This window comes from Phoca vitulina, unplaced genomic scaffold (genome assembly GCF_004348235.1).
Source record: "Phoca vitulina isolate PV1807 unplaced genomic scaffold, GSC_HSeal_1.0 scaffold9, whole genome shotgun sequence".
NCBI classification, from domain to species: Eukaryota; Metazoa; Chordata; class Mammalia; order Carnivora; family Phocidae; genus Phoca; species Phoca vitulina.
The window spans coordinates 56369472-56390739 of NW_022589712.1; the positions used below are offsets into that span (position 1 = coordinate 56369472).

Genomic DNA, 21268 nt, shown 5'->3' on the forward strand with positions numbered 1-21268 from the left:
GGAATGCTTTACACTTTCCACAGAACAGAAACTAAAATAACGTGTTACACAATTAATCACAAATACAGTCCTCGAGATTTTTGCCCATACACATGAGTATTGTCTAAAACATGTCTTCTATGTAGCAGCTAGGCCCTGCCACCACTGTGCTTGGCTGAGTTCACAAATCTGTTGTAACCTGTAGCTTCCCCGTCCCTCCTCTGGCTCTCCTCTCCTGCTGAGCCTTGTCTCCTGGCAGTGATTAAAACCTCCTGTCACTGCCGTAGCTCCTGCCGCTGCCGGAACCACCATAGCCACCTTGGTTTCGTGGTTTGGCAAAGTATTGGCCTCCACCACCATAGGGGCCAGAGCTTCTGCCTCCAAAATTTCCTCCTTTCATGGGTCCAAAATTTGAGGATTGATTGTTGTAATTGCCAAAATTATTATAGCTTCCGCCACCTCCAAAGTTGCTTCCATCATTACCAAATCCGTTACAGCCAGCTCCACTGCCACCATATCCACCACCACCTCGACTGCCACCAAAACCACCTCGACCACGGAAGTTCCCTCCACGACCAAAGCTGTCATTCCCACCAAAACCACCTCCACGACTACCACCAAAGTTTCCAGAACCACTTCGACCTCTTTGGCTGGATGAAGCACTAGCCATCTCTTGCTTAGAGAGGGCTTTCCTTACTTCACAGTTGTGACCATTCACAGTATGGTATTTTTGAATGACAATCTTGTCTACAGAGTCATGGTCATCAAATGTTACAGAAGCAAAACCTCTCTTTTTGCCACTGCCTCGGTCAGTCATCTCAATCACTTCAATTTTCCCATACTGTTCAAAATAATCTCTAGATGATGTTCTTCAGTGTCTTCTTTAATGCCACCAACAAAAATCTTTTTCACAGTTAAGTGGGCACCAGGTCTTTGAGAGTCTTCTCTTGAGACAGCCCTCTTTGGTTCCACAACTCTTCCATCCACCTTGTGTGGCCTTGCGTTCATGGCTGCATCCACCTCCTCCACAGTGGCATATGTAACAAACCCAAAGCCTCTGGGGTGCTTGGTGTTTGGATCTCTCATTACCACACAGTCCTTAAGCGTTCCCCATTGCTCAAAATGGCTCCTCAGACTCTCATCGGTTGTTTCAAAGCCCAAACCTCTGATGAAGAGCTTCCGCAGCTGTTCAGGCTCTTTGGGAGACTCTGATTTAGACATGATGGCAGTGGGAGGGGAGACTTGAACGATGCTTACTCGGTGGCATCCACGGGCAGAAAGCCCAAAATATGTTTTTAATAAATACATATGTTATCCCATTTATAGAAGAAGATGAGAAAAGTTTCCCTTACTCCTCCCACCCACTAAATAAAATGACTGTTAATTTTTTATTAGGAAATTATTTCATTTTTTCTAATACAACAGTAAAATCTAAGCTATTTTGGTGAGAATATTTTTTAAGCTGGATTGAATTATGTTCTTTTGTTTCTAGCAGTCTGTGGGTACGAATAAAAATTTAGGGAAATGTTTAAAAAAGGTAATACGAATATTTATAGAGTCAGTGAACACTCAAAATCATTGTTTAGATATAATATCAATGGGATAGATCCTATCACATTATAATGGATTTTTTGTATACAAATATGATTCTATTTATTTTCAAAGTAGGGTGCATTTATTATGAGGGCACCCTATTACAATTTTTTATGCTGTGAAAATAAATTACTTATGTAGATGTAATTTATGAATTAAGTTTTATTAGATTATTTTTAAGGCTTTGGGTTGTTTAAAATTTCAGTGTAATTCTTAGAATTGCTTCTGACTTAATATTTTCAACTTATTCTCTTATTTATAAATAAGATATATACATAAACATATATAATTGAATACATTGTTGCTATTTTTATTTGAACAATTATCTGTTATTTCAGTTAATAAAAAAATTAATGTTTTTATTTTACCTTCTCTTAAATTCTCTTCACTGATGCTCTTTCTTTTTGTAGATCTAAGTTTCTCCTATATAATTTTCCTTCTTTCTAAAGGACTTTTAAATTTCTTGCAGCAAATCTGCTGCCAACAAATGCCTCAGTTTTTGTTTGACTGAGAAAGTATTTCTCCTTCACTTTTGGTGGATAATTTTGCAGGGTACAGAATCTAGGTTGGTGGGGTTTTTCTCAACACTTTAAATATTTCATTCTGCTTGCTTCTTGCTTGAATGGTTGAGATGTTAGTTGTAATAGTTATCTTTGTTCCTCTATGTGTTGAGATTTTTATCCCATCTCAGGATTTTTTTTTTTTTTTTTTTGCCTTTTATTTTCTGCAATTAGTAAATGATATTCCAGCATATAGTTGTTAGTTTTAGCATTTATCCTGTTTGATTTTCTCTTGGATTTCTGAATCTGTGCTTTTGTGTCCAACGTTAATTTGGGCAAATTCTCAGTCATGATTATTTCAAATATTTCTTCTTTTTCTCTCTTTCTCCTTCTGGTATTCCTATTACATGTATGTTGTCCCACAGTCCTTAAATATTCTGGTGAATTTGGTTTTTCTTTGTCTTTGTTTTCTTTGCCTTTCAGCTTTTTGAGGATTCTATTGGTATGTCCTGTAGCTAGGAGATTCTTTCCTTATCCATGTCCAATCTACTATTAAGCCCATCAAAAGTATTCTTCATTTCCATTTTAGTGTTTTTTTATCTAAAACATTTTGGGGGGTGTCTTAGGATTTCCATCGCTCTGTTTATAGTGCCCATCTGTTCTTACATGCTATCTCCTTTATCCACTACAGTCCATTAATCAGTCCTCCTTAGGATATTAATCATAGTTGTTTTAAATTCCTAGTTTGATAATTTCTTTTATTTTTTTAAGAGAGAGAGAGCACAAGCAGGGGAGCAGCAGAGGCAGAGGGAGAAGCAGACTCCCTGCTGAGCAGGGAGCCCAACATGGGGCTTGATCCCAGGACCCTAGGATCATGACCCGAGCCGAAGGCAGACGCCTAACTGACTGAGCTGCCCAGGTGCCCCCCTAGTTTGATAATTTCAATACTTCTGCCATATCTGGTTCTGATGCTTGCTTTGTATTCTCAAATGGTGAATTTTGCCTTTTGTTATACCTTGTGACTTTTTCTTGATAGCCAGACATGATATATCAGGTAAAAGGAACAGCTTTAGTAATGTCGGGAGGTGTGGGGAGAGGGTAAGCAATCTGAAATAGTCCTTTGATCAGGTCTTAGTCTTCTAGTAAATCTATGCCTTTGGACAGAATTTCACAAGTGTTTCTCATTTTTTTCCTCCCTGTTTAGGCATGGGACATTATGGCTAGTGTAGGTGGGCTGGAGTGTTGAGTATTTTCTTTCCCTACATGGAAGGCTAAAGCTAGTTGAAGTTGGGTTTTTCCCTTCCCCACGTAAGTCTGACTGATAATACCCCAGCATATTAGGCTCTCGTTAACTGCTTTCACCTGAAAGCAGGTCTTGTTAAGACAGAGTTCTCTGGCGTATTTTAAATGGTTCCTTCCTCCTCCTCCTGCAAGAAATCCAAGGGGATTTTTCTTTGACATTTACTATGGGAACTTGGTTGAGCTTCTCCAGGTAAATCTCATAATATTGTGGGGGCCCCTCTAGACTGGGTCCCCTGGAGTTTTTAACTCAGAGTTGTTCACAATACCCCTCCATTAAGAGTAGAAGAGACAACTTCCAAGTTCTTCACATATCGGAGCTGAACTGAAAGTCTCCTTTTTTTTTGGTCTCTTGGCTGTGTGTTGTTATTTTATTTTTCCATATGTTTCATAGTATTTTTGTGAAACCCTGGTATCTTTTTTAGGACAGCACACACAGATAAATAGATTTTTATACCTGCAAATGTATCTATCTTTTCTTCTTCTAGGCCTTTGATGTGGTAGTTTCAATTAATCTACACAGGAGTATTTCTGAGTTGTGTGTGGTGGTGGTGGGCACTATAATTAACCTCACTATATCTCAGCCTACATATTCCTCAAGGCATAACTTATGACTAAGTTGGGGGCTGGCTTGGCACAGAATTTCTCTCAATATCTACCCACTATCAACTTTAGGTCTTTCTTTTGTATTATATTTCTATGGGGATTATCTATAAAGAAAAGGAAACATTCCCAGAAGTAAATACTGTAACTTTTTACCTGATACTTGCTACCTTGATGTTTAAGATGATTCTGATTAAGCCACAGTCTTACGCAGGCACTGTGTCCCTAAAGTGCAGAGTTCTGGACTTCCATGGGATCTTATCCTTTCCTCATCTCTAGTACTAAGCCCAGCACTTATTCCTACTGCTTCCCATTTAGTAGAGGGTATTTTTCTGTTCTTTCTCCAGCAGCATTGATCTTACACCTGTGCTATCAGAATGCAGTTTTTGTTGCCCTTTTCCCAAAGATAAAGGCTTTTGTTTTCTAGGGAAGCTAAAGCAGAAGGGTCCTGGCAAATTTTGTGCCCCTCACATACCCTTTGTTATTCTCCACTTCAAAGCATGCACTATGATGGATGCTTTCTCAGGACTCTGGCCAATACGATTTGTGAGGATCTAGTGAAAAAGTCTTGAAAAACTACTACTATGAGAAGGTCTTCAAGATTTTGTGAAGTCTCCCTAGATGTCTAACATCCTAAGGCTCTACATTTTCTCACAAAAATGCTGAGGATGCTGTTGAAAAGCCATTAAAGCTGAGGATATAAGAACAAAAAGCCCTCTACTAATGAGGAAAGGGTAAGAATAAGTGCTGAGCCCAGAACTGGATGTGGGGACTGGAAGGAACAGGGCCAGAGCAACTAGTCCTCTGAGAATAAGAGACAGAGTGCCTACATAAGACAGGTTTAATTAGACAGAAGTCCCTTGTCCCCACCATCATGGTAGCAATATTGGATAAAAAGGAACTGTGATAAGTCTAGGAGTGCTCTGTTGTCTCCATAGGTATCCTTAATAGAAGGACAACACAAAAGGAAGATCCACTCCAAGCCTCCACCAAGTTATCCTATCTGATGTCTTCATAGCTGAGCCTAGCTCTGTCTGTTGCAAGTAAGCAAGTGTTCACATCTTGTATCTCATCGGGTGCCTGCCTCTCCGTAAATCAATGACTGATTGGTAGTCTTGTCATCTCAACTTCTTAAACACATTTTTTTTTTTTTAAGATTTTATTTATTTATTTGAGAGAGAGAGAATGAGAGAGAGAGCATGAGGGGGGGGAGGGTTAGAGGGAGAAGCAGACTCCCCGCCGAGCAGGGAGCCCGATGTGGGACTTGATCCAGGGACTCCAGGATCATGACCTGAGCCGAAGGCAGTCGATTAACCAACTGAGCCACCCAGGCGCCCGTCATCTCAACTTCTTGATGGTTTCAAGTAAAGTTGTGAACTTGCTGTTTTCCTGGCTTTTTTTTTTTGTAAGATTGTGACACTCTTTCTAGCTCTTTGTATCTCTAAGTGAAATCCAATCGTGCTTTTAAAATTTTTATCTGGCTTTTAAGACATACTTCTGGTGAGTGGGTTACTCTTAAGTTGCTCCTTGATAGCCTGAACAGGAATCGTGTAATTTTTTTCCCTCACTTATTTGATTTGCTGTAGATTCTTTCAACATTCACACTAATTTGTTTCTTCAGTTTTCAAATGATTTCATCAATTATAAAACATTTCTTCACCTTTGTCTCATCTGCAGGTTTATTCTGTGATTCCTAATAAAAGATTTGGGGCAACTTGAAGGTATTTGCCTCTTCATGTATATTATTTCTGACTCTGTTTCTCTGTCTCTCTGTCTCTGTCTCTCTTTCTCTTTCTGTCTTTATCTATCTATCTATCATCTATCTATCTATCTATCATCTATCTACATATACATATCTTATTTTGTTTTGCAAATGAGCTCTAGCTGCTGCTCCCAATACTGGTTTTATTATTCATGTAACAAATAGGTCAATATGTGAATATTGTAATATTGCTTTAGTTATGAATCCAACTTCAATAATTCTTAAGCCTTCACTCTGTGGGTCAGATTAGCATGTTTTCTAGAAGATAGTTTCATGGAAAGCACAAAACTGAGTGTGTACATTATTTGAATTTATCAGTGCTGTTGACTGAATGTCTGTGTCACCCAAATTCTTATATTGAAATTCTAATCTCCACTGTAATGGTGTTTGGAGATGGGGCCTTTGGGAGATAATTGGGTCATGAGGGTGGAGTCTTTATAGCAGGATTAATGCCCTTATAAGAAGAGACAGGAAAGAGCTTCTTCTCCTTCTCTCTCTTTTTCCGTCTGTCTCTGTCTCTCTCTCTTTCTCATGTGGGGATACAACAGGAAGATGATCCTTTGAAAACCTTGAAAAGTGCCCTCACCAGACCCTGGATCTGCTGGCATCTTGATCTTGGATTTCCCAGTCTCCAAAACTGTGAGAAACAAAATTCTATTATTTAAGTCATACAGCTTATATTATTTTTGTTATAGCAGCCCAAACTAAGACAATTGGTATTGCATTTTGGATTGTAATTTGCTCTATCAACTTTGGGCTGGCAGTAATCATGGTGTTGAAAAGTGAACAGGAAAAAAAAAAAATTATGAGGCTATTTTGGAGGATAATTTAGTAAGAAGACTGTTCTCTTTGGCTTTGGGTTATCTTATACACTTCATTTACAACTTGTGAATTTAGAGATTGCTGAACTCATTCCTTAATCCAGCACTTATGCTTGTATTTCCATAGTCTCCAGATGCATAGATTTCTTACTTCCAATAAGGAAGTGTAAGAATGAAACAAGAACAATATTCAGAAAGTGTTTCTGCTTCTAAAAAGTTGGAGTGGATAAAGTTAGTATTATTATATTTCACATTCTTAGAAATATTCTAGTGTCTGAGTAAATTTCTCAAATTCTAGGCAATTTGGGTCAATGTTCTCTAGCAGTTTCTGAGACTTTTCTGCTTATATCAACATTTTTAATTTCCTAAATTCACCAGCAGGCTCTGTCCACTAGAGTCAAGAAAAATCTTTCTCTTCCCTTCATTTTTACATGTTGATAGATTTTAATTTAACCTGTCTGCGAGGTTGTCATACTTTCTGTAAGATCTCCTTTGATTCTTCATGCCAGTTTGTCAGTTGGTGATTCCAAACTGCTACACTGGGCTTGCAATCTTTAAAACATTACTTGAGTTTGAGTTCTATTTTAACTTTCCACCGTCATTCTTCATGAAAGCTTTAAATGAAATATTGACACTTTCTATATTCATTTAAAATATTATATGCACCCTCTGCAATTCTTCACATTTTTGCATGAAATAATTTCAAACATAGGGATATATAATTTTACAGATAATTCTTATCAGTTTGAGCTTTCCCTGACAAGCTATTAGTCTTTGAAATATTTTACCCAATGCTATGATGTCAGAGAGGAAGTGGGATTCATCGCTTCCAAATTCATTTGGGCAGAAATAGAATGTCGTTATAGGCATTTATCATTTTTCACACAAAAAATTTTGGTAAATGAAGTGCATCTGGGTCTTCTGTTAGGTCATCACAATTAGCACCTAAACAATATAAATGTGATGTATCATTTATCAGGCTTCATAATGAATTCATGTCTTTGTTTTATCTTTATGGTAGTTGTGCCTGTCCAAAATTTTACCAACTTCAGTACTTAAAATCTATGAAAATCTGAGAGTACTGTTGAGGACTTAAGTACTGTTGAGGAGTTAATACTGAGATATCTTTGATAGTAAGCTTAAATATGCAAATCATCATTCTTTTTTTTTTGATAATACAGTCACCATTTAAATGAGAAAAATGTATTAATTATTTTATAAGAAGAGAGTTACATCTTTATAGTAATATTTCAATTTTCTTACTTCTAGAGGGCTAGCAGCTGGTAGAGCGCTTTATGTACAGAAGGGGCTTACATAACTATTGTTGAAGTAAAAGCTTGAATAAATTATTGAATTTGGTTCATAGTATTTGAAAGATTACTTAAGTAAATATCCACGTTTCAGTTCCAGCTTTGATTTTTTGACATCGTCATTTGGGACCTCAGTTTCCTCATTAGTAAGATTAGAGTGTTGGATTCATTGGTTTTCAAGGTAGCTCTTATAACAAAAAAAGTTATTTCATTTATTTTAGATCCTCCCAGAAATATTTCTTATAATCCTGTTTTCTACTTTTTTTCTTGAATTAGTAACATCATGTTTATGTTTTTTTCCTTATTGCATTGTGAATTAAAAATAGAAGCTTGGAAAATACCACTCAGTGCCAAGTTAATATACAATTGAGTACAATTCTAAATTGGTTATTGGTTCTCAGCTTGTTTTCTTATTTTGAGTGATTTTTCAAATAAGGACTTAAGATACATACTTTTATTTATTTATTTCACAACTCAGAATTTCATAATATCAATGAATAAAGTGCTCTGGCTAGATAATGAGGAATATATAAGTAGTTTAAACAAGGATTGAAGTAGAAACCCTGAACAAATTGGGCATATTTAGGAATCTATAACATATAGCTTTATACACTTTGATAAAAATTCAAAATAAAATTCTAGAAGTTAATTTCAAAAAGATCACCCTATTTGGGGGGCAGTGCTGGATAGTAATTAAATGATAATATGGTACTGTTCTAATTCATTCGTACTTATCATGAAATAACAAATGCAGTGTTACATTGAAAGATATAAATAATTTATTGTAAATTATGACCATAATTTTTTCTATAATATTAATAGGATAAAAACTTACTTTAGGATTTCTCACATATATCATTAAAGTAGATGGTATATTTAGGATTTAATACATGGAACATATGCTTTATGCAATTTAGAGTTATTTCATGTTTCAGTTAGCTAATAAGCTTAGTGATATATATCATCTTTAAAGAAGTTATGGCAAATCTGATCATTTCATTTTAATAACTAATTAAACTTAATATGAAAGATTTGGCTTAACTGCAAATATTCTTTAATTTTGTGAAAGATCACATGAAAATATTAAATTATTTTGTCATTTGCTTTGGGTTAAAAGTTATGAAATGAAATAGACATTTTTTCCAATCTAACAACAAGTTTAGTAATTTAGAGCAATTTCATTTGCCTTTTAGAGTCCAAAATATAAGGAAATAAATAAAGAAGTACTATTGACCTCATGCAATTTTTTTTAAACCTGATACAAGTTGTTCATAGTTCTGTATTAGGATAAAATACTTACCTACTATATTCCAACATTATTTATAGACTGATAATATCCCCCTTGGTATGTATATATATATTTAAATCAGAGGTTTAGAATATAGCTAATATAAACTAAAGAAACAATCTTTTTATTTTTTATTTATTTATTTTTTAAAGATTTTATTTATTTATTAGAGAGAGGAAGAGAAAGCATGAACAGAGGAGGGACAGAGGGAAAGAAGAGGGAGAGAATCTCCAGCAGACTCCATGCTGAGCACGGAGCCTGACACAGGGCTTGGTCCCATACCTTGAGACTATGACCTAAGCCAAAATTAAGAGTCGGACACCTAACCAACTGAGCCACCAAGGTGCCCCTAAAGAAACTATCTTTTAAAAGAAAAAGTGTCCTCAATTTTAATTTAAAACAAAGTTCTTTGCATTAATGGTTACTTGGGTTTAGAAAATTAAAATGACGGAGAATAAATATGTAAAATGAACACCTTAAGATCTCTCACTAGAAAGTAAATACTAAAAATAGAATATAGATCCATTTCTAATAACAATACATATTTTTACAATTTTTTTCAATCCAAAGTAATATTTTACTCTCAATGTCTAGGTACATTGTTGTATACATAGACAGATGATATTGTTAATAATTATCTGTATATACATAATTTAAATTGTCTTAAGAGCTATTTTTTTGCATTAATGAATGGTTATGTCAGTGTTTTGAAGAGAAATGTATAAATTTTATATTAATGAGTAAGATGGTATTAGAATTTTACCTGCTGTATCACAGATAATAATTCATTAGTGAAGACTATATCTAGTTTTTAACTAGAACCATATGCTGTAGAGAAACATAGCATGTGTATGAAAAAACGTAAAATATTATGACCCAGGGGCACCTGGGAGCCTCGGTTGGTTGAGCATCTGATTCTTGATTTTGGCTCAGGTCATGATTTCAGGGTCCTGGGATCAAGTCCCCCATTGGGCTCTGTGCTCAGCAGGAAGTCTACTTGAAATTCTCTCTCCCTCTCTCCCTGCTGCTTTCCCCTGCTTGTGCTCTCTCTCTCTCAAATAAATAGATAAAATCTTTAAAAATAAATAAATAAAATCTTTGAAAAATATATTATGACAAAATTGTGACCAAATATACCAGTCATATCAATAAATGTGAGTGGGCCTAATGTACCTAATAAAATTTAAAAAAATTATTTTATTATCATCATCTGCCTGGATGGGTTACTCTTTTGTAATTATCACAAAGACTCTTGTTCCATTAGACATAAAGAAATATTCAAAGCCATTATATTCACTTGAAATGTTTAAATTTATTCCTAGGAATAAAGTTGCTTCAGAAAATTAGTGTTCTGATTTGGAACTTCATCAAAACCCCTTTACTGTAATTACCAGACATTAAAACGGCAAAACCTAAAATCCTAACTCCTCATTAGAGTCTTCTTGTGTGATTACTTATATAACTTAAAATAAAAATAATAATAAATTTCATCATTTCCTTCTTTGATATGAAATTCTTTCATATCTACTCACTTAGCTACAATTCATCAACATGTATTCAGATGTATATTAAAACAGAGCCTACCATGGAAATAACTAAGTAACTGTTTTATTTTATTTCTGAGTGGATCTGCTGCAGGGTCCTATTATTTTGATTTTCAATGTCTTTAGACACCTAAATACTTTACCCTCTCTTGCTCTCATGAACCTGCACATCATGTCTTTGAGATATTGCAGTACAAATCTGTACCAGCAAAGATAAAAGGCAGCATCCTAAAAGAGTCAGAGAAGGAAATTTACTTATGAAAATTTTCAATGAATGTGTTTCTTTAAGTGACTATATTGTAGTCATTTCTTACAATTCTAGCAATATTATTTTTTCAAGTTTTTTTTTTTTTTTCAAATTCCAGCTAGTTAACATGCAGTATAAGTTTCAGGTATAGAATTTAGTGATTCATCATTTACATACACCACCCAGTGTTCATCACAATTGACCTCCTTCGTCCCCATCACCCATGTAACCCATCCCCCCAGCCCACTTCCCCTCCAGCAGCCCTCAGTTTGTTCTCTATAGTTATTAATCTGTTTTCTGGTTTGCCTCTCTCTCTCCTTTTTTTTTTTTCTTTCCCCTATATTCATCTATTTTGTTTCTTAAATTGCACATATGAGTGAAATCATATGGTATTTGTCTTTCTCTAACAGTACTATTATCATATGTATACCATCCACCTCTGTTGAAAAAGAGAATACCTGGCAATTGCTTTGTTTATCAGGAAATATACAGAACAAATAAATTTTTCTACTTCTGCTTATAGTTTGAATCTCTGGTGAACAGCTTGCTCATTTCTAGAGTGAGCATGTGGCAGTAGTATCATTCCATCAGTGGAATAATTCTGACATTTGGTTGATAAGATTTGCCTTAAAATGTATTTACAGAAATTCTGTTTAGTTGATATATAGCTCTTCACAACCTTTATAAATTTCAAACTCACTTGGTTTTCTCATACATAAAACTTACTGAAATGTTTGCCAAAAAAAGCAAATCTAAATAGGGGAAAAAGTGGATAAAGAACACTGTAACTGATCCGTTTCTTGTAGAGCTGAGATGAAGCAAAGAATCAAAGACAAGATAATAAATCCTTATTTTATTTATCTACATTTATTTCACAGCAAATGTTTTATGCAAATATACACAATTAGCATCATCATTTTCAACATGGTGGTTATATATTTTTGTAGGTATTCCCTCTTTGGTTTTCTGCATTTCTGTTTTCTATACTTAGTTCTTAAGAACTAAGTATAAAAAGTATTTTTCTTATCTGCAGTATATTACCTTTCTTTATTAAAATTGTTGTAGTGCATAGGATACTTTTTCTGTCTTAGAGTATTCTTTTGCCAATTTGTCTTCATCAGGCATAGATTTGCATATTAATAGGCAATCAAGTTCTGCTTCATATACAAAGTTTAAAATATTTTAGAATTTAAGTTGTTTATAATGAATTGCTATGTATTAAATTTTGTACAGGTTGTCAATTTAAAATGTAAAATAAGTTTTAGGTTTTAAAAAAGTAATAAATTATTTTCTAGTATTGGCTGCAGTTATTAACACATGTGAATTATAATATCAAAACAGAGTAGTTTTTTGTTTTGAAATAGTGTGTAAGTGAAGGGATGGAAAAGATATTCTATACAAGTGATAACCAAAAGAGATCAGAGGTGGCTATACTTATATCAGATAAATTTAGGTCAAAATGACATGAGACAAAGAAAGTTATTATATAATGATAAAAGAGTCTATTCATCAGGAAGATCTATAACTATAGCTATGCATCCAGTATCAGAGCACATGAATATATAAAGTAAACATAGATATGGAGGGGAGAAGTAGGCAGCAATACAATAATAGTAAGAGACTATTAACTGACTTGAACAATACTATAGACTAAATGGACTTTAAAGACAATATACAGAACATTGCTCCCAATAACAGCAGAATAGACATTCTTCTCAAGCACACATGGAGCATTCTCCAAGATAGATCATATGTTATGTCACAAACCATTCTTAACAAAGTTAAGAAGATTGAAATCATGCCAAGTATCTTTTCCTATCACAATGGAATAAAACTAGAAATCAATACCAGAAGGAAAATTAACAAATATGTGGAAATTAATCAGTAAAGCCATGACCAATCATTGGGTCAAAGAAAAAATCAAAATGGAAGTGAGAAAATATCTTGAGACAAATGAAAATGAAAACACAACATACTAAAACTTATGAGATACAGTAAAAGTAGTACTAAGAGGGAAGTTATAGAAATAAATGCCTATGTTAAAAAAGAAGAAAGATCCTGGTGATGGGTATTAAGGAGGGCACGTACTGCATGGAGCACTGGGTGTTATACGAAAAAAAATGAATCGTGAATCATTACATCAAAAACTAATGATGTGTTGTATGGTGACTAACATAACATAATAAAATTAAATTAAATTTTAAAAAAAGGAAGAAAGGTGTCAAACAACCTGACTCTACATCCCAAGAAACTAGAAAAAGAAGAACAAACTGAGGCAAAGTTAGTATAAGGAAGGAATAATAGAGTAAAACAGAAATAAATGAAATAGATAACAGAAAACATTAGTGAAACTAAGAGTTGGTTTTTTGAAAAGATAAAACTGACAAACCCTTAGCTAGACTAAGAAAAAAGAAAGAATGCAAAAAATGATGAGGAATGATAGAGAATACATTACAACCAATGGTATGGAAATAAAAAGGATCATAGGAGAAAACATAAACAATTATATGTCAACAAACTGGATAACCTGGAAGAAATGGATAAATTCCTAGAAGCATACAACTTACCAAGACTGACCTGAGTTAACAGAAAATCTGAACAGACCAATAATGTGTAAGGAGATTGAAACAATAATAAAAACCCTCTCATCAAAGAAAAACCAAGGATCAAATACCTTCACTGGTCAGTTCTACCAAATATTCAAAGAAAAATTAACAACAATCCTTAAATTATACCAAAATATTGAAGAAGAGGGAATAATTCCAAATTCATTTTATGAAGCCAGAATTACCCTGTATCAAAGATAAAGATCTTATAAAAAAGGAAACTACAGGACAATATTTCTGATGAACAGGGATACAAAAATTCCCAGCAAAATGCTAGCGAAATGAATTTAACAGCACATTAATAGAATAATACACCATGACCAAGTGGGATTTATCCCAGGGATGCAAGGAAGTTTCAACATACACAAATTAAAACATCATGTTAACAGAATGCAAGATAAGAAATTCACATGATCATCTCAATAGACGCTGAAAAAGTATTTGACAAAATACAACATCTTTTCATGATAAAAGAAAGCCCTCAGCATGTTGGGTATAGAAGGAACATACCTCATTATAATAAAGGCCATATATGACATTATACTCTGTGGAGAAAAATTGAAACTATTCCTCTCAGATCAGAACCAAGGCAAAAATAACCACTCCTGCCAATACTACTGACCATGGTATTGGAAGTCCTAGCCATAGAAACTAGGCAAACAAACAAACAAACAAAAACCAAAAATCCAAATCAGAAAGGAAGAAGTAAAATTATATCTGTTTGAAGACAGCATGATTTAATATGTAGGAAATTCTAAAGACATCACAAAGAAAGCTGGTAGAACTAGTAAACAAATTCAGTAAAATTATGGAATACAAAATCAACATACAAAAATCAATTGTGTTTCTTTTTTTTTTTTTTTTTTTTTTAAAGATTTTATTTATTTATTTGACGGAGAGAGACACAGCGAGAGAGGGAATACAAGCAGGGGGAGTGGGAGAGGGAGAAGCACGCTTCCCGCCGAGCAGGGAGCCCGATGTGGGGCTTGATCCCAGGACCTGGAATCATGACCCGAGCCGAAGGCAGACGCTTAACGACTGAGCCACCCAGGCGCCCCTCAATTGTGTTTCTATACACTAACATAAACTATCTGAAAAGGAAATGAAGAGAACAATTGCATTTACATTACCATCAAAAAAGAATAAAATAATTAGGAATTAATTTAACCAAGGATAATGGAAGACTTATACACTGAAAACTCAGAACACTGATGAAAGAAAGAAAGCTTAGCTATAATAATCGTAACTGTACTTAGTGCAAGATTATAGTTGTGGAGTTATATTATTTTCGTTTATTTTCTACATCTATATTACATCTATATATTCTTATTTTTACTGAAGTGATCTTACATATTTTTCTTACTTTCCTAATAGTCCAGTGATATAATATGGAATTTTAAGTTGGAATGTATATTAACAGTCAATCACTGCTCACTCCCTGCAAGATCAGGCTTGCTAAATATCAGAATGGTAATACCAAGAATGGTAAAGATCCTAGAGCAGTGTTTCTAAAATATTGTTGGCTAAGAGAATAGCCATCTGCCTAAAATTCATTTAAAAGTGAATTTTGGAACAGTTGTGGTAAGGATATTAGCTAAGAAGTTCTATCTGTCTCAAAAGCTATTTATCGGTGGTGACATTTTCAGGTAATGTGATAACGAACCATTTGAAGATATGTCCCAGAGCAATTTTTAGAATGTTTTTTGTGGCTTCTTGATGTTTCTTTCCTAATAGGCCAATATGAAACTTTTCTCACAAGTTAATTGTAACCCATGACCTGAGTGATTTCAACTGAACTTTTCTTGTGAATTTTCTTTATTTTTGTCAGTAAGGAAAAAGAGGATTCTTTGATCTACTAGGCTTATTACACAGAAGAATTTGTGCTATGTGTCAACTCTAATTTCTTTTTCTCTCTCACTCTTTCTTTTTTTTTTTTTTTTGAATCATAATGCCTCTATTTAAACTTGAGTTTTTACATTGATATAATTTCGCTTACAGAAAGATTTAAGAATCATGTATCATGAAAGTGAATTAAATGAAATTTAAAGTTATCTTTAATTTTAATTTTAATGAACATTTATCAGTGGCAGAACATGATAATTTATATCAAAGAAGGATACAACTAGGCATTTGTATATTGTTTTAGTGTCAAAACCAAAATATATTTCCAAATTAGTATCTTATGAAAAAGAAAAATATCATTATGGAGGGAAAGAGGAGAGGAAAAGAGAGAAATGAGTGTTTACTGTTTATATATGAAGTATCTCATTTATGCCAATTTCTATTAGTTAGTGGTTTTGAGCTTTTGTAGATATGGGAAATGAGAATCTGAGAGTTTAAAAATAATACTAGCTATTTACTCCAAAATTTGATTCTTAGTCCCTGATTTTTCCTCTAGTTTATTTTCTTACTTTTGTACATAAAATAAATTAGATGCAGTAATGAACAACATATTGGAAACGCCTTCCTTTAGCTGGAAGGCATTTAAAGGTGGATAAATTTAACTTCTCTTTCTTTTCCTTTGAAACCCAGGACAAACTGCTTAACTTCTCTGTGTTTCTTATCTATAAAATAAGGTTGAGGATGATGGTGATAACATGCAACAGTTTTGGAAGAAAATGCTATAACCTATTTAAATCACTTAGCATTAACTCCTGACAGGGCTCTATCAGTGTTAGATAGTAATAATATTCCTATTGGTTCAATTTTTATTATTATCATTATTATTGTTATTAGAAATAATGTTTGACAAACTGCACAAAAATGATAGAAAAAGATCTGAAAGAGCTCCACTGGCTTTGAATCACTTTTTCTCAGCTTTATTATTTCCTGCTTTCACAAGCTTCTTCCTCACTTTATTCAATTGGCAGGTATTTATTAAAAACCAATTTTGTGTCAGCAGTTTGCAACACATTGGAGAAACCAGAAGAAAATTGAGATTCCCTTCCCTCAAAGGTTTTTTTCTCCATTGAATGATAAAGAAGAAAAATAATACTCTTTCTGTGAGATATGTAGTAACAGAGTACTAGGAGAGATCAGAGCAAAGCCTTTAATTCAGCGTGAGGGGTTTGGGGAAAATCTAGAAGTGATCCGGAATTGAGCTAAAATGTGAGTAAACAAGCACTGGATGGGACAAGAGTGATAGAGGTGATCTAAATAGAAGCATCAGAGTCCTTAAAGTCCTCAACATAAGAGAAAGCATTAAAAGTGCTGAGAAGAGCAAGGTTAGCCTGGCAGGATGTGTATGAAGCAAGTGGGAGGTAAGGCTGTGAGGCTAAACTGAAGCCATTTAATGTGCAGAACATTTATTAAAAAGTGCTCTTGGGATTAGGACTTGTGGAAGGGAAGAGAAAGAAGCAAGATTTGGTGGTTGAGCTCTAATGCACTCCCAAAGAATGCATCAGCCAACCTCACAGAGACAATTCCAGAGTTAAGATACTCCTTCAAAAGGATTGTGAGTTAGGGAAAGGGACTATGCCTTTGTATCCCCCATATTGATCAGCCTTTAGTTGCAGGCTACCCTGGAAGAAGTTGTGACCTTGCATGTGATAATTTTCTTTAGCAGAGAACTGACAGCTAAAATCGGTACAGTGACAGTGTTTGAATCTTGCATTTTCTTCCTGTTGTTAATGGGTGAGGGTAGTATTTGCTTCCTGCAGGGAACGTTCAGGTTATACTTCATGGTTATACATTCTTCACTGTCTATAAATTTGCCTACCCTTGACTACCTACACTACTAAGGTAAACTACCTATACCACTGCTACCTGTAAATAGCTACAGTACTATAAAAAGTCTATACCACCATTTTAATTTCTTGCCTCTGTTACCACAGCTGCCCCTGAACTATTCCTCTTGCTTCCACTTCTGCCTCTCTAAAAGCCCTCCTCCACTCGGCAGACAGATTAGAGCTGTTACACCATAAATGACACAGTGCAGTGCTTTTTCCTAAAGCCTTTCAATAGCTTCCCAGTCTACTCAGAACGAAATCCAAAATCAGAGTATTACTCCTTATTTGATTATATTGAGACAATTTATATATTTTCTAAAAGAGATACGTACGTTTAACAGGACAGTCAGGAAATTTCCTGAAAGTGAGTGAAATAATTGGTGTTTGATGAGAAAAATACACTCGGGTAGATGAGTCCATCGACCCCAATTCTTTTTAGGGTTAGCCTGTGGAACAACGTTTCAAAAACTATATTAAAACAATGTCCAGAAGGTTATCACTCTTAATGCTAAATTTTTTCATTTTATGTAAAAATGAAGAGGACATATTATATCAATACTTATATTATTAGTGTATCAATAAGATACATTTTATGTATTTTCCAGTATCTTATAAAAATATAAAACAAGCTCATATTGACATAATATGTCACAATTTGAATTTAGAAAAAAATTCCCATTAATATAAGTTGCATTTAGAGTATTTTCTAAGTGACCTGAAATTTTTATACATTATTAGTACTTAATATCTTTCTGAAACTGTGCTCAAGGCTCCTTGTGAATAAACTCATTTTCCTCACAGCAAACCTAGGAGTTAAGTACTAAATTTATTCAGAATTCAGATTTTCCAGCTAATAAGTGACAAAGACAGGATTGAAATCATATCTGTGATTGCCAAGCTCATGCCCTTGCTTTCTGTGTAAGTAATTGGACATCACAGCTCATACTTCAGAAGTGCAAAGAGTGGCTTATTGTACTGAACTTCTGCTAAAAACTGCTCTTATTTCAATTTTTGCTTCAAACACAGAAATTTTGATAATAGTCTCTGTAGCTTCTGTATTTTCTTTGTATAAAATTTTAGATTTTTTTGTAATATAAAGTTTATGGAATTATTAAAACAAGGATATAAATGTCAGTTTTACAATAATAAAGTGTAAGAAAGAATTAGATGCTATTTTATGTTATTGTTTCACTTATTTGTATTGAGGACACAGGCTTGACTATGTCTAATGATGTCAGAATATGGAATTTTATCATTTTCTATGAATATAGTCAAGGATTTTCATTGAAATGACTTTTATTAAAAATAAACATTTTCAAGGTAGTATTGATTTAAGTCAGATAATATTTTTAGGAATTTTTTTTTTAAGATTTTATTTATTTGACAGAAAGACACACAGCGAGAGAGGGAACACAAGCAGGGGGAATGGGAGAGGGAGAAGCAGACTCCCTGCTGAGCAGGGAACCCTTGAGCAGGGCTCTGTCCCAGAACCCTGAGAAAATGACCTGAGCCGAAGGCAGATGCTTAACGACTGAGCCACCCAGGTGCCCCTATTTTTAGGAATATTTTTAATGTAATTAAATTCAGAATTAGTCATCTTTAAGAACATCATCTTGTATTTTTTAATTGAATAATAAATAACACTTGTTTCAGGTCAAATTTATGATACAGTAATATTTATGAAGATTTCTTTTAGACAGTAAAACTGTCACATACCCCCAGTTTTATTTTTTTGGAAACTGATGAAATCCAGGCATTATTTCTATTTAAAATATATAAGATTAGAAGGAAAAAAATGAGATATTTACTCAACAGCTTGACTTATAAAAATATCCGTCTTTTATTTTTTTAATTAATTCAACAACTGGATAAGGAATACAGGACATGGCTTACCTCCTTTTTTGCATAAAGAAATTAAAATTGAGGGGGATTAAGAAATTTAATCTTAGAAATCAGAGGGGTTAAAACAATTAACTAAGAAATTAATCAACTTAATTTAAACAATTAATGCATCTGAAGGTCAAGGATTGATTAATTTTAAAGAGTCAACCTTTGGAATTAGTTAAATATATATTTGAGTCCGGTTTCTACTGTTTACTAGCTTTGTGATCCTGCGCAAGTTATTTAAACTTCTCAAAACTCAACTTCACTGTGTATAAAATGAGTATAATATGTAGAACAACAATTCCTATGAAAGATAGAGGTAACTTATATCTTTCTTAGAACAGTACTTGATGTACAGTTCGTATGTTTTCATAATAAGGTCATATAACTCCTAAATGAGTTAAAGGAGGGCAAAAACTCAAGGTTTAGAATTCAAGGCCAAAGATCTTTCCACTAAGCATTTTTTAAGATATCTAATCCTCAAACTGATTTCTCCTCTTCCAATAGCCATTGGTGTAGATTTAGACAATTGTGTTTGAATTAATCAAAATACGGTACTAATCACAGATATTATGGAACATACAATATCTAGTAATATAATAAAAGAACTTTTTTTTATTATTATGTTAATCACCATACATTACATCATTAGTTTTTTTAAATTTTTTTTTAAATTTTTTTTTTTTTAAAGATTTTATTTATTTATTTGAGAGAGAGAGAGAAACAGCATGAGAGGGGAGAGGGTCAGAGCGAGAAGCAGACTCCCCACTGAGCCGGGAGCCCGATGTGGGACTCGATCCCAGGACCCTGGGATCATGACCTGAGCTGAAGGCAGTTGCTTAACCAACTGAGCCACCCAGGCGCCCTCATCATTAGTTTTTGATGTAGTGTTCCATGATTCATTGTTTGTGCATAACACCCAGTGCTCCATGCAGAATGTGCCCTCTTTAATACCCATCACCAGGCTGACCCATCCCCCCACCCCCTCCCCTCTAGAACCCTCAGTTTGTTTCTTAGAGTCCATAATCTCTCATGGTTCGTCTCCCCCTCTGATTTCCCCCCCTTCATTTTTCCCTTCCTGCTATCATCCTCTTTTTTTTGTTTTTTTTTTTTTACTTATAATGTATGATTTGTTTCAGAGGTACAGGTCTGTGATTCAACAGTCTTACACAATAAAAGAACTTTTTATCTGAGGATATCACGAGAAGTCCTTTAACATCTTTGTATAGGTCCTACTTTTTTTATTTCAAGTGTCTCAGTGTCTCTCCAGGAGAATTCTTCAATACGATTCAGCTGAGGTTCTTGTACGTGTAAGTGTATTGTACATGTAAGCACACAGGACAGTTTTTATCTCATGCTTCTACAGGAAGGAACATTACCATGTATTTTGGCTTTTTAAATTCAATTGTTCTTCTACAGGTCTCCCTTTACTGTCTCACTGTCATTGATATGCCACATTTTAGTCATAGTGACAATGAAAACTAAAGAAACAAACAAAAACTTTATTTCATCATAGAGAAAACTAGACCAGAATTAAAATTTCAGCAAATTACTTACTATTCCTCAACTTTCAGACATGAGTTTCTAACTTCTAGTTTTACCTATATTTAGATTACAATTCAGCAACAATTTCCCTGTCATATTCACTGTCACATAGAAAATTAAAAGTGCTCCTACCTTCTTAAGGCATTCAAATCCTTAGTGACAGCCTCTTGCATGCATTACCCTAGCAGTAAGTTCCCTAACACTCCTGTCTTTTGGTTTGTGCGGGATACTGAGCGCTGCTGAAAAAGAAAACGTTTTCTTCTAAATTTTTACATGTTTTCCTATTAATTATTCTTTAGTTCCTAGATCTAGTGTCTCCAAAAGATGCCTGTAACAGTGACTTAAAACATCTGAATTGATTATATGTTTATAAGAGAAAAATTATGAAGTTGGGTCCTGAAAAATGTAATGCTTTTCAATACTTAAATGATTTCCCCTGAAGCCTGCAATACCATTTTTAGAATTGGTGTTTCTTTCAAATTTGTCAGCTATTAAAGTGTAGGACTTCTTAGTTTATTAGTAATACAAATGTTATGACTGAATTAGAAAAGCTTCCCTA

At 34.1% G+C, this 21268-nt stretch overlaps 1 pseudogene; it reads right to left on the minus strand.

Annotated features, from left to right (window-relative positions):
* Positions 1 to 241: 241 nt before the first annotated feature.
* On the minus strand, positions 242 to 1200 carry LOC116634276 (annotated as a pseudogene).
* Positions 1201 to 21268: the final 20068 nt, after the last annotated feature.